At 32.2% G+C, this 13,629-nt stretch overlaps 1 pseudogene; it reads left to right on the top strand.

The window, feature by feature from the left end:
- The window catches only part of LOC143637784 (cadherin-9-like), a 99,570-nt pseudogene that overhangs the window by 15,194 nt on the left and 70,747 nt on the right, over positions 1 to 13,629 (top strand).

Raw genomic sequence — 13,629 nt, 5'->3', positions numbered from 1 at the left:
AACTGAAGACTGAACTCAGCTCAAAGCTTCATTCTTCACTCCTGGGTTACAAGGGCATGTAACTGGTGTTCAAAATGGCTGTGGCAATGAGAGGAGTTGAGGAGGAGGGAGGTTGATCAGTGGGGACAAAGCTATAGTTAGAGAGGAGTGAGAAGTTCTGGTGTACTGTTGTATATGAATGGTGTGCATAATGGTAGATCATGATAATGTATATTATGTTTTCTTTTTAAAATCTAAAGAAAAGATTTTTAATGTTTTTTACCACAAAGTAATGATGCAGTTTGAGAGGATAAATTATGTTTAAACTGATTTTAACATTGCACAGTAAATACATATGCTGAATATCACATAGTATCTGGTCATAACATTTATTTATATGTTTTTACAATGTCACTTAAATAAATTCAGTGTACAAATTGCTATGAATTACCCTGTGTTTCTCTTCTCCTTTCAGAAGAAAGGTATTTATGGTGCTTACAGTGCCCTTCTCTCACCACTGTTTATTGCTTGTGGGGGAAAGCAGGTACACTGTCATTTGGTTCATAAATCTCTTGGTCAGGATCTTTCTCTGAACCTGATGCAAAAATTATTGCCTCTTACATATCCCTGCATCTCGCCCTCCCACTCCAAACACATTGAATCAATATACAAACTATCAAACCCTTCAACTTGCACTTCAGAACAAACCTGAATGTGGCTCAGATGACATTTTAAAATATTTTCTCTAAGATGAAGAGTCAGCCTCATATTTGCTAACCAGGAATTCAGTGCCAGGATCATCTGTGCTATTTACCAACTATTTCTATATCTGAGGGCATGATGGGAAGATACTTCACACGTCTTGGAAGTTAGACCAAGAAAAATGATCTTATCATTTTTTTTTTAATTTGATGTGTACCTATTCTGGGTGGAGTTATTATAAAACTTAGTCCAAATTGCAAGACATTTGTTTCCTACCTTAGCAAAGTTGAAAAACATGATACTTGTAATTGTATTACACATGATGAGCTTTGGTGATCTAGGTCTTTAGGTTTTTGGATTGACTTCATAAGTAGGATCTGAATGGAACAAAACATCATCTACTACATTTTACTATCTACTATAAATGTGCTTATGCCTTTAAAATGATTAATGTAATAATTTATAATGACCAGCTTCAATTTCATTTGTAGTTCCCTGGGTAACTGTATTTAAATTAACTGTATTTAAAATTCATTCTATTCAAATGTTTTATTTAATCATTTTATAAGGTAAGGTTATGATTCCTAGTTTAGATAAAATGGGGAAAAAGCCAGTTAATAAATTCACACAAACCCATGAAGAGTGTAGTAGCAAGCTCCAAATGTTGATTTGTATCTACTTACTACAGGTTTACTCTTTATTCCCCTCTTCATTCTGCATGTCTATGACTATATAAAATTCCATAGTTATCAAAATGTAAGCTTTTTTCTGTATTATAGAGTTAATATAAGGATTTTAGGACTCAAAATGTAAAGTAAAAAACAAAAATTCCACCAACATTTCTACCAATCTTTTAAAGTGACATTTAGTGTATACCTCAGTTATAATTATGAGTATCCACATCTGTATTAGAAGTGTCTAATAAGACTTTCTCATCAGTAGAATTTACATATCCTGCTAAGTGCCTTGTGTATACAGTCCTTCTCTGAAAAGATGATAATGATTAGTTCTTCTACTGGAGCTTATTATTTACTACATTAATTAGGAAGCACATATATTTTTTTATCACAACTATTTTCTAAAAATACTTTTGTAGTTCTATGTTAAAATTTTTTTATATATAATAGCATAAGACTTATTTCTTTTTTTGTGCTTTGAATACATTACTCTGTCATCAGACTGACAAAGCACCATTAAAACAACAGGAAAAATCTATATTGAATATTGAATTAATATAGTGCTTATAATTTACATGTCTATTGAGAAAAATATCATAAGTTATTGCATGTTTATTTTACAATGTATCTTTCTATAGTTATTCAGTTCCCCTTGCTCTACTTAATATTGCCACAAAACTTGGCCACCTACCTCTCCACCATTCCAATTTTTCCCTCCCTAAACTATGGATTTCCAAAACTGACTGATAAAAGAAGCACTGTCAAATACAATACAGTTTTAAATATGAACATTTTTTTAACACTGAGTCTTTTCTTGTGTGTGAAGTACTTAGTGTAGGCTGACTCATATAAGATACTCATTAACTTGCATCTGCCAGCCTCTGATGTTCATTTCTGAGCTAAAAGTTGAAATGAAACCACAGGCTGAAAATTCATTTATAGCTTTCTGCACTGATTAAAAGTTTGGCATATAAATTCAAGGTTTTCTTTCATTTTCTCAGGAGATTAAATATTATTCAGTAAATGATTCTAATGGCCGTGCTTTATTCAGAGATATGTTATAAACACTCCATTGTTATATATATGGATTATTTTCCTACAATATAAACTCTTCTAGAAGTCAGCCATTGTGTTCACCTAGAAAAATGCCTAGAAAACAAGTAGGCATTTCAGATATATTTGGTGAAGGAATAACTATTTAAATTTCTGAATGATTTTATATATTTCATAAAATTGGCATGATTTGTTTACCTTTCTGTTCTTAGATATTTACTTCATTTTCATCCTTCCCCTGAAATTTTCAACAGAGAGCTTTAAGAAAACTGGTGATGTACTCAAATGAAATACAGGGAAAAGGTTTAGTGGAATATGCAGGCATACTTGAGGGAAGGAACACTTGGGATGCTGCCAACAAGAATTCTTAATGGCAAAAACCTTCTTACCCAACTTGGGCATGAAAGTCACAGGATTGGTGCTGACATTATCCCAGAAAAGGTACCTTGTTATTTTAGCACAGTGTCATCTGTAAAAAGCTGTGGCTCACATCATAGAAAAGCAATCAAATCATAGATATGCAACATGAAGGAAAAGATACCCCCTATCATCTCCCTAGATATCCTGCCTGCACTTCCGGCTCTGGAAAACCAACTTAGGAGTACTGGGCCAACAAATTCAATTCTTGGAGCTTTATTTCCTGTAACACTGAGGAAAGTAAAGAAGAGCTTGGAGTTGATCTGAAGGGGAAAATCTTCTAGCAAATCTAATAATAAAATGTGATATAATAAACAGGTTTCTACATAAATATATCTCTCAAATGACTAATTTCTTAGTAGACTTTCTAAAACTTAAGTTACTTGGTCAAACATTTGTAAACAATTTAAAGATATTTTTTTTGATGTATATTGTTAAATTACATTGGAAAAAAAACCCTCAAGTTATTTTTCCTTTCCACTTATAATATTCAAATAATTATTTTAGTTTCCCTCTTTATACAAAGAGCTATGCCTTTCCTATAAGAGCTATGCCTTTCCTATTTCATCTAGCTATGCCTGTCCTATTTCATCTTTAATAACTATATTTAATATAGTTATTATTATTATTTATTTGAATACTATACTTATTTGTTTTTTGTTGAGGCATTTAGATAAAATATTTTGCTGGATATTTTATCTGGAGTATCTTGCTAATATCGAATCTCATAAAATCAAACTTTCATTTTACCATGTGTATTTTCTCAACTTCATTGCAAATAAAATTTTATTACTGTTTTTATTGTATACTTCCAACCATTTTGATAATTTCAACAACTGTGGAATATACTGATGGACTACACTAGTATTATTCTACTCCCAAAAACTATAATTTCCAGGCTTGACTTTTCAAAAACATATTTGAGTGATGATATGTACTTGCATGTCAAATAAATACTTGATTACCTTGATGTAGGTGTTAAATGGAGCACATGGCTCTTCACTGTTAAAAATCAAAATTTTGGCCAGGCACAATGACCTGAAATTCCAGCAACTTTGGAGGCTGAGGCAGGAGGATAGTGAATTGAAAGCCAGCCTTAGCAATTTAGGGAGACCTAAGTAACTTAGTGAGACCCTTTTGCAATTACAACATAAAAGGGGGTGGGAATGAAACTCAGTGATTTAACACTGATACCAAATTTAAAAATAAATACATAAGTAAATACAAAACTTGACTTTCCATTCCCACATAAAACCATATTAATACATCTAGTGGCTCTTCTTAGTAAATTACAACTTAATTTGCTGTTCAAGACAAAGTCATAAATTTATCACTATTTTCTCCACTTCTGTTTTTTAAATTAAATTAGTGATTTATTTTGAACAGATTATTTTATTTTAAATCCATTTTTATCATTTTTCTACCTTTTTCCTTATGCTGTAAAGTCCTATTTTCATATAGCAGCCAGAATTACTAATTCAACATTTCACTTGCATCATGATCCTACTCTTTCACAAACCCTCTTGAAGGTGAAAACAGTGTATGATTTTAAGGACTCTGAAGCCTACTGCCAGTTTGACCTCATTGTTATATTTCTCTTGTTCACTTGCCTATAGGTGTTATTTTGTCCTTTCAATGAGGTCTTCTTCCATAAATATCATTTCACCCACCTCACAGTCAAGCATGTGCCTTGTACTGGGTCTTTGCTCTGCAGAGCTGTTCCTATTGAAATCCTAACAGCTTGTTCCCTATCTCCTTTGAGCTTTCTACTTTAGTGTCACCATACTAAACAGGCCTTCTTTGACCACAGTACTGAAAATAACAGTACTGTTATGGTTTGTATATGAGGTGTCCTCCAAAAGCTTATGTGTGAGACTATTCTAGAAGGTTTACAGGTGAAAAGACTGGGTTCAGAAAGCCTTACCCTAAACAGTGAATTAATCCCCTGATGGGGATTAATGAGGTGGTAGCTTTAGGCTGATAGAGTAGGGCTGGAAGACAGGGGTCATTGAGGGTGTGTCTTTGGAGTATATATTTGGTGAGCTGAGCTTAGTCTCTCTCTGCTTTCTGATGTGATGTTTTGAGTCCCTTCCCTCGATGGCACTCTTCCACCATGATGTTCTGTATCACCTCAAGCTCCAAGAAATGGAGCTGGCCTTTAATAGATTGAGACCTCTGGAACTGTGAGTTCTCAAATAATCTTTTTCTCATCTAAAATTGTTCTAGTTAGGTCTTTTTGTGACTGCAAGAAAAGCTGACTAAAACAAGTATCTACCCCCATACTTCTCACTATTCAAACTGCTTTGTTTTTCTTGTGTAGACATATTTTTATCATAATTTTAGATTTATCAAAAAATTAAGAAGATAGTTTATGGTACTTCAAAACCCTGCATCCATTTGTGTCTACTTTCAAATTTTATATTCACGTGGTATACTTTTATAGTTGATGAAAGAATGTTCATATATTAATTATCAAAGTACACAGGTTGTTCAAATTTTCCTAGTTCATAGGTCGCATCCAGGATTCTATCTAGGATACGACATTTAATTTAGGACTCATGTCATTTAAGGCTCCTCAGGGACAAGATAATTTGTTTTTTCTGCCTTTGATAGCCTGGACGTTTTTAGGAGTACTGTTCATATACTATGTAAGATGCTACTCCATTGAAATTTTTCAGATATTTTTCTCTAATTAGATTGGGATCAGTGCTTGTGGAGGAGGTTCAGATAGGTCAAGTGGCTTCTTCATCTCTTCATATCAACGGTCCTTGTACCCTTTATTTAGCTTTGTTGATATTGGCCTTAATGATACGGTTGACCTGCTGTTTGTCAAGTTTTTCTAAAGTAGAGGTACTTGTTTCTTCCAATTTCTATTGTGTCCTTTTGATAAGGAAGCTATTAAGTGCATGCCATGCTTAGAAAGTGGTCATTTATGTTCTTCCTCCATGAAAGCAGAACATCTACAGAAATCACTGGAATCCATCTTTAGAGAGCTTCTTCTCTTCTTCTGAGTCTTTAATTATTTCTTACAGACTTAATTACTCATTTATATCAAAATGAATTTATAAATTATGAGCATTTATTTTACCTATTAGGTTATGATACTTCTTTTTTTTTATTCTATTACTCAGATAATTTTAGTTTCATCCATAAGGATCCACTCATTATTTTCTTTTAACATACCCCCATTAATATATATTTTTATTTTGTATGAGAAAGAAAAGCTAGGGAGGGTGAGAGGGAGGGAGAGAAAATGTGTAATTTCTGGTATATTCCTTGATCTAGTACTAGAATCAGCCATTTCTCTTTGAATCCTAGTTTCTTTTATTGGAAAATATTAGAAACGAAGGTCTGAGCTATAGATGATATATTGGTAATGTGTGTTGTTCTTTCTAGGCCATCACAGCTGACAGAGCAAAGAATATGCACGTTTGTATAAACCTCACACATACACACTCATCTCTAAATATCGCACTATGTAGCCATCTATATTATGATAATGAGTTTACATTGATAACTCCTACTTTTATACAAAGAGATCATTCTGGCTTCTTTTTCTTATCTGTGAATTTCTAGAAGATTAAAACAAGATTAAGAAGCCTGAATCTAAGATCTAAGATCTATATACTTAATTGATCAGGTCCAGCAAGAAAATTGTCAGCCCACGTTGTGTGGAAAACAACTCTACTAACTACACCTCAGTGCATAGGTATGATTCATTTTCTACCTACTCTGAAATGCCCCTAATTTCCAAACATACTGGCATGAGAATTTTGCCCTCTCACTGCCTTCATTGGGTCTGTTTCACCCATTTGTAATGAAACTAAATGCTCACGTCACAGTCTGCATTCTATCCGGGGCTGTTCTTCAAGTCTTTATCTCCAAAACACCTTTTTCTTTTTCTTTTTTTTTTAATCTTTTAACTTGTTTACATTATTTTTTCTCTTCACAAACTTTTATGAAAAGTTTTATGAGTTTTGATAAATGCACAATTTGGAACTCACCACTATACAGAAAAGTTTCATCACCCAACACTTTTCCTGTATTTCACCTACTAAGCCCTCCTATCCTGCTCCACAACCTTTGGAAACTGTGGTGATTTTAGGGTTTCCTAGTTTGGACTCTTTCAGAAAGGCACAGAATTAGAATAATTAAGTGTGTAGCCTTGTCAGACTAGAGACTATCACTTAGTATTTTGCATTTAAGTTTTCTCACTTTTGTGTGTGTTTTCAACTCAAAAGCTCATTTCTATCTTTAAATAACATTCTATTTTAGTAAATGTCACAATGTTTATACTTGTTCATCTAGTAAGCCACCTAGCAAGCCACCTAACAAGCCACCTAGCCACCTCTTTCTTTTTGGTTTTGAGAGATTATGAGTAAAGGTTAGATAAACATTAATATACAGGTTTCTGGGTGTGAGTTCTTTTTCCATCATTGTGTACATACCTAGAACTGTGCCTTTTGTGTTACATGGTAAAACAAAGTGTAGTTTTGTAAAAACAAAACAAAACAACAACAACAACAACAACAACAACAAAAAGAGCTTCAAATAGTTTTCTAAATTGCCTGGTCCATTTTGCATTCTCTCCAGCAATAAAGGATAATTCCTACGTCCTTGTCAGCATTTGACATTTGTATTTTAGACACTCCTATATGTATATTATAGCATTTTTAATACAATTATCTAACTGCCAATGATTTTGAGAATGTTTGCATGCTTATTTTCCAATTGTATTTCCATTTTTCTGATGTATCTTTTCAGATAATTTTTAGACCTTTGGTTCACATTTTAATTCTTTTGGGTCTTTCTGTCGAATTTCAGGGATTTTTTAAAATATATTTACATTATTGACCTGTATCATGTATATTTTATTTAAAACTTTGCCTATAATTTTATTCTCTTAAAATAGAAGATTTTTTTTAATTTAATGAAGTCCATCTTATCAATTGTAGTGTTTACCAAAGTATATTATTGATGCTATATCTAAAACTCTACCAAACACAAGGTCACTGAGGTATTGATTGTCCTGTATTTTATTTCAGAAATTTTATACTTCATAATATTAAATTTGTTATCTGGGATCTATTTTGACTTAACTGATGTGAAAGGCTTAAGGGTTTTATGGAGATTAACTTTTAAAGAATTTTTTTTTCTTTTAATTTTCTGGATAAGCTTTTAATTGTCTATTTCTTGCACATGGTTGCCTGATTGTTTTCACACCTTCTGTTGAGAAGACTATCCCTTCCTCATTGAATTACCTTTGCCCAGTTGGATGTGGATTACACTTGGCTTTATTTAGCCTGATTTCTTAATGCATGTTATATTTTTGGGGTCACCAACTTGAAAAAAAATATTTTTTCTAGTTTCCATTGTTTAAGAACATATTTACAAAAAATATCAGATTTACTTGAGATGATACCAAATTCTACTTTCCCCCAAGCTAATTCTGTTTTGTTAACCAAATTTCTTAAGCAGGCCATGAATCTATACTTGTTGCTGTCCTAACAGTTGTCTTTCCATCTCTGACACTAGCTAAAACCATTAACACAGTATACATCCAAATTAAAATGTATATGATATAATACCCCTTTCAGCTTTCTTCTTTTTCACCTGGATTTTTACAGTCTTGTGTTGCATTAGTTTAACTGATGTAATAGAAACTTTGTGACCTTCAAAGAGCACATTTTTGTGGTAGGAACAAAGGTAAATTTTGATTCCTTGATACTTATTCAGGCAGTGGGGTTAGTATTAAAGAAAAATTGTTGGCCAATGTCCTTTGAATTGAAAGTGGATGTGTGTTTCGATGTGCTATAGAAAGTCATAGATCATTAATTTTTTAATCTAGTTCCACTATCATAGATAATGATTTTTTTTTCTCAGAATTTGGCAATGGTTGTTGGTACATTTTTTAGAGTCTATCCTTCCATTTATCTCTTTATATTCTATGACATATATGCCATTATTGTTATTTTGATAAGTTATTACTAAAACCTTATTTCCCAACTGTTCTTATCATACTAGTTTATGCTGTCAATTTTCTAGGGAAGGTTAAAAAACTAAATTTTTAAATCAAGAAGTTCATTGATGTACCAAATAAAGACTGTTCACATGATGCTGGAAGCTTATGTTTCTGCAATATAAATTTGTTTTCCTTGAACTAATTTTGTGCTCTTTATTTAGATAAAAATGAGATAACAAATTATAGAACAATAGTGTTAGGCATAACATTCTTGAAAAAAAATCTATAACTGATTGTAGGAAACTTAAATATGTATATATTAAATAAACATAAACTAATAGTGAAATATATATATAAGTATATATATTTACACAAACATATATATATTTACATAATAAATATCAGAGTTGTCAATTACCATAAAAAAGATTTTTCTAAAAACATATTTCCTATAAAAAGATTATTGATTTTAAAAGATCCATAATTTTGGTGTCACACATATTGGCTGAATATGTTCTTTATATATTTATCATTTATTTAAGTTGTGAGACGTTTTTCTACAAATGATCCAAGAGATAAAGAAAAGAGAGTTGAGAAGATTACAGGAATCAAATAATCTGAAAATATATGCAAAACTTTTCCAAGACACAAAATTACAGGTAAAAAAATGGTTTTGCTTCAACTCTGCAAAACTGAGATATGTCATATTAAAATATAAAAAAAAAACCCTCAGGGATGTAATATGTCTTATGATTCTTTATCAAAGCTTTTCTTGAAGATCACTACTTTAATATATGTGAAAATTCATTGTTGATTACAAACAACAAAATGATAAGACAGCAAAATTAATCACACACACTTGCTTTATGTGTACCTTTCATCTGATAAAATTTGCCTAAAAATAGGAATAAAATACCTTATCTGAATAAAAAGCATACAAATGTGCATTTACAAGGAAAAGAATATGAAAGAATGCAATTGAATTTTAGATGTGCTGTTTATATGCTAAACAATCTACTTAATTACAAAAATGAATATTTTTTCTTGATTTATAAATAACCAAAAAAACATTTCTTTTAAATGCAATTTAATATAATTAAGGGAACAAGGGAATAATAATAAAACAATTTTCAGTTTTTAAAATTAACAAGATTGCAGTGAATTCCCTGATTATAAAATCAAAGTTAATCCAAATTTAAAATATTGTACTTCATCGTGCATCTGATAGTATTTATTTATCAACAGAAACATGATTAAAATGCAAAGTATTTAAGGCTGATAGAGATAATTAAGCATAGAAATTTTGGTAGTCAGCTTGTTGCTATTGAGTGAATAAAGACTATGAGGAATTTTTAATAAACCTCATGGGATAAGAGCTTGCTAACTTTAAAATCAAAAGCAGCAGGAAACCTTTTAAAATGTTCACTTTTATCTAAGAGCCAAGGAATGTACAGGTATTAAATTAGCCTCAAGAGAGCTGTACTAATGTTCCCTAAATGTGAAACAAATATGTGAATAGTTATGAGAAAAATAAAGGTATTTAATGAAGGGGATGTAAAGTTCATATAAACACTCTATAATTCATACCAATCACTAGTGAAGTTCATACTTAATCACATTTGATCCAAATTCTTTTGAATATTAATCATATCACTGAAGATTTTTTTCATTTTTATAGGAAGCAAAAACATGCCCCATTCTTTCAGAAAAGATATTTTCTCCTAGGTAAATTCTTCCCATTTATTTATTACCTTGTTCATGCAACAGAATACAAAGTCAATCTCAAATGGAATACTGGACTCAAAATGGGGGTATCTATATTAGCATTAATCTATTAAACAATTAATTTAAAACATATCTGTCAACTATTTGATGCAAGACACAGATGTATGCAAAATATCTCATATCACATAAGTTACATTGCAGCTAAGAGAAATAAGCATATATACACTAAATAAAAATGATATTAAAAGTTGTCACAAACAATGTGAAGAACATACAGTGTAGAAGAAAAGTAAAAGAAACTATAATGTGGTAAACTATCTTTTGAAAGATTTTTTTAGAGACTTTTCAAAAAAAGGAGAACATTATGAAGGAACAGGGAAATGAGAAGGAGATACTTAGATGAGTGTCTAAAGAAAAGTGCTGTTTTTACTGATGCTGGCTTTGAACTTTCAGTCCTTCTCACTCAGCCTCCAGAACCACTGGAATTACAGTTGTTGGCATCCATACATGGCATAAAGGCAAGTTTTAACACACATAAAAAAAACTTCAGGTTAGTGCATATAGAGTAATATCACTGTGTCATAGTTGATTCTGGCTGCTATTACAACTTGCCATAGAATGAATAGTTTAAATAGCAAACATTTATTTATGACAGCTTCAGAGAATGAGGAGTCAAGGTCAAGGTGCCAGCAGATCTGGGGTATTATGAGGACTCTCTTGATTTGCATTTTGCAGTTTTCTTATAGTGCCCTTACCCAGCTGACAGTCACAAAAGAATTTGGGCTCTTTGATGTCTTTGTAGAGGCACTAAACTCATTATGAGGGTTGCATCTTTAAGGCCTGATATAAATCTAATCACTTCCTGAAATTCCTACCTTCTAATAATATTATCTGGGGTGATAGGATTTCAACATATGGACTTTGATGTGATGCAAACATTCAGTCTGTATTTCCACTACAGCCCCTCCTCCATGACTTCCACATGTATAGTATGTACATTTTATCCCCAAAGAACCAAGTATCTTAAGACATTTCATTAGTAACTCTGTAGTCAAGTCACAAAACTCATCAATTATCATATAAATCAGATATGAATGAGATTACAGTATGATATATTCAAAAGTAAAATTTCTCTGTGAACATAAAAAAATCAAGCAAGTTATACCCTTTCTCACTACAGTGATGGTGAAAGCACAAGATAGACCATCTCAGTCCAAAAGGAAGAAATAGGGAAGCAGGAATTGATAGAAAGCAGAACAACCAAGAAAAAGAAGCCAAAGACAGGTGTCAGATTTCCAGATTCAGCATGATTTTGCAGGGGATTCTTGCAAATAAATAATGTGTGGGTATTCCCACTTTTGCATCTAATAAGTACTGGCTAAGGAAATCCATGGGAGATGCTTACAAAGTTGTAGAATTTCAGTCTCCATTTGCATGAGGGTAAAGTGACTCCAGTCACCAGAGGACATGGTTCAAAGACAGTTGCAGGTAAAGGCTATGAGAAACTAAAGAATTCCAAAATTGTAGTATGTGTGTGGCCATATTAAAGGATCAAAGGGATTTATAGTAGAGAATCAGCTTTCACATCAAAACACTTCTTTGTATGCTGTGCTCATTTCTTTCTGAACTAGAACAACAGACTCCAATTGATCTTTCCCTTAACCAAATCCCTTTCCTACTTTTTAGGCTATTTCCTATTTAACCGCCAGATTGATCTTTTCTAAATATATTATGTAAAAATCTTTCAACAGCTTTTCATTTCACTGGAAATGAATGTGAATTTCTTACTCTAGCTTGGCAAGGCCTATGGGAACTTGACCCCTGCCTGAATGTCTGGATCCAGTTAATACAGATAGACTTTTTGTTCAAAGGCCTACAGTCTACATAAAGGGTGCATCTAAGTTAAAATATACCACAGATCATTTAGAGTGATATTCAATGTCTCCTGCAAATGTGGTTATCAAGGTCAATGGACAAAATCATTTCTTCCTATGGGAAGAAATCAGGGTAACCAGTGTAATCAACTAAGGAATTTGTTGTGTTTTATATAAGTGAAGCATCAGCTTCCTTGAAATTCTCTTGCTGCTAATTTTTCATTTCACCATGGCCAAACTACCCACTACTGGGTATGTTATGCAGTAGTGGTGATTAGATATTTTTTCCTCCCACAAGATATTTTCTAAGTACTAGTTGTTAATTTGGATATTTATTAAAGAATTTTAACTTGATTGTGGGTAAATTTGCCAGTTACCCCATAGCTCTCAAGATTATTATTAGCTATAATAGCCCTGATGAATGACAGTTATTATCCACTGATATTTCAGATTCAGAAAATGATGAGGTCTAGGATTTCTTTTACTGGGGAGTGTTTTTGCAATCATGTATATGTTTTATTATAAATCATACCTTTTTAAAAGTAATAGATTTGGGAATTAAGTGACATAGGTATGATGGACAGAGCTGATAGTTTTGCACTGTAGCAAACATCTATAACAATACTTGCCAGTCTCCATTCTCTTTTCTGCTGTTCTGGGCCCATATCTCTGAATTCATTTAGATTGTATTTAGTTTACTTTAGTTATCCATATGTATATATCAGAAGATATGCATATCTCCCTAATTATCTATGTGTTATATGAGTTTTTAATGGTGGCTCACTGCTTTATAATAGAAAAATTATATATAAACTTAAATAGCAATCAGGATAGATTTTTAGTCTACAGGTTGTGTGAAAGTGTAACACAGGTTAGTAAAACCATTTTCTTCCCTCCTTTTCAGGAGATACAGACAATACATTGAATTTGACATCCTTCTGAAGTAGCAGATAATGAGGAGTTACATTATCTACCATTATTCATCTGGACCTACATCTTGCACACAGTTGACACCATCCCATTACAAGAAAATGGTAGCAGTTACTTACCCAGCCAGAGGATATTGAGCTTGACAAAAGATGATGGTAAAATGCTTCATCGCACCAAGCGTGGCTGGATGTGGAATCAGTTCTTCTTGTTGAAAGAGTACACAGGTACAGACACATAATATGTAGGCAAGGTAAGGACTTTGATATGAGAATTCCAAAACTTGAAAGTGATAGCTGTTTATTTATTTTCC

The sequence above is a fragment of the Callospermophilus lateralis genome, unplaced genomic scaffold, assembly GCF_048772815.1.
Source record: "Callospermophilus lateralis isolate mCalLat2 unplaced genomic scaffold, mCalLat2.hap1 Scaffold_82, whole genome shotgun sequence".
Taxonomy (NCBI): Eukaryota; Metazoa; Chordata; class Mammalia; order Rodentia; family Sciuridae; genus Callospermophilus; species Callospermophilus lateralis.
This window is presented reverse-complemented; position numbering and strand designations above follow the sequence as displayed.